At 40.2% G+C, this 1444-nt stretch overlaps 1 long non-coding RNA gene across 1 annotated transcript in view; it reads left to right on the plus strand.

Annotated features, from left to right (window-relative positions):
* The window catches only part of LOC107137754, a 164667-nt gene that overhangs the window by 143301 nt on the left and 19922 nt on the right, over positions 1–1444 (plus strand). The gene's annotated exons all lie outside the window — the stretch shown is intronic.

The following is a 1444-nucleotide window of genomic DNA, read 5'->3' on the forward strand; positions in this document are numbered from 1 at the left end:
TATTCCCTTTTGCTGGTGACAATACTCCAGGGAAATGGTGTAAATGCTAGCAAAACTGCTAGCATTTCAATAGGCATTTCTACAGGCTGGAGTCATACATATCTTCTCTGGAGGCTGCTTCTTCCTGTGTTTTTATTTGCATAGGGACAGATCCCATTGCCCGTGACACTGCAATTAAAACATGCCCCAAGTGTACCAATTTTTCCTCCAAGATCTGCTCCTCTTCTCTGTAGATCCAGTACCACCACTCTCCATCCAGTTGCTAAAATCAGACATGCAGTTGTTTTTGATTTTTCTCTTCTTTTGCAAAAAACATCAGTCACCCAGTCCTAATTCTGAACTTGCCTGAAATTGTCCCCTTCCTTCTACCCTTAGGCTATTTGCCTTTCTAGAATTATAGCAATAATCTAATAATCTAAATGCAAATACCATGTGGGCACTTATGCTCTTATAGATCATATTGTAAAATAATAACAAAAACGCCAGCCTGATTATGCCTTAGCTTCTCAGTGTCTATAGTGTCAAGTCCAAAAGTCCTTGGTATGGTCTATGAGGCCCTCCATGATCTGACCTTTCTAATCCCACCGTGATCCCTTTGAGCCCTACACTCAGGTGTAGTGAACACACTTTACCCATCTGTCTAGTGTACAACTACCCATCTAAGATTTAACTAAACATTCATCTGTATGAAAAGTTTCTGGATCTGAATTTTCAGCCCAAATCGTACTTTTACATATTCCCTTTGTGTTTATGTCTGCCCTAATTAAATCATCTCCTATAACTCCTTAGTTCAACAAAGCACCTCTGAACGAATGAACCTGATACCTCCAGGACCCTGCAAAATTGCTAGTATTCAATAGGCATTTCCCTGACAAAAATGTTAATGAAAGGGGGAAAAAAAATTACACTTCACTTAGAATAGGATCCAAGCCAATTTGGAAATATCCCATAATTCCTCATCATAAATATCATCCTAAATGTCCTAAGTCCTTTTTAGGTCTGATTTATTGAATCATGAAGACCTGATATCTGTGTAGTGCTAGTGAGAGAGGTAGGTGCAGAACACAACTTTCTACTTTTTCCAAGCCTGCTTTTTAATTTTTCTAGTGATGAAACTTCAAGCCATATAACTCTTCTGGTCACATTCAGGAAATAAACAAAGCAACTTTAGGGGGAGGTACTGTGAAGTCCATAGTAATGAATTATCAAAATGTCAAACTCTCTAAATTGAAGGCAAAGCTCTGCCTCTTGCTCTCAAGCCTTATTGTGGGTAGAAAAACTAAGGAGTGTGGGCAACCTGCTTCTTTTCTCTTCTTCCTACCACTTCTTTCCCACTCAGCAGGTGTTTCTGGCCCTTCTACAGGGGAGGGAATTAGAGAAGAGGATCTGCCTCATCAGGTTGTTGTAGTTGTAGTATGACATTTTGCTGGGGCGGGGCGGGGGG

This window comes from Marmota marmota, unplaced genomic scaffold (assembly GCF_001458135.2).
Source record: "Marmota marmota marmota unplaced genomic scaffold, marMar, whole genome shotgun sequence".
NCBI classification, from domain to species: Eukaryota; Metazoa; Chordata; class Mammalia; order Rodentia; family Sciuridae; genus Marmota; species Marmota marmota.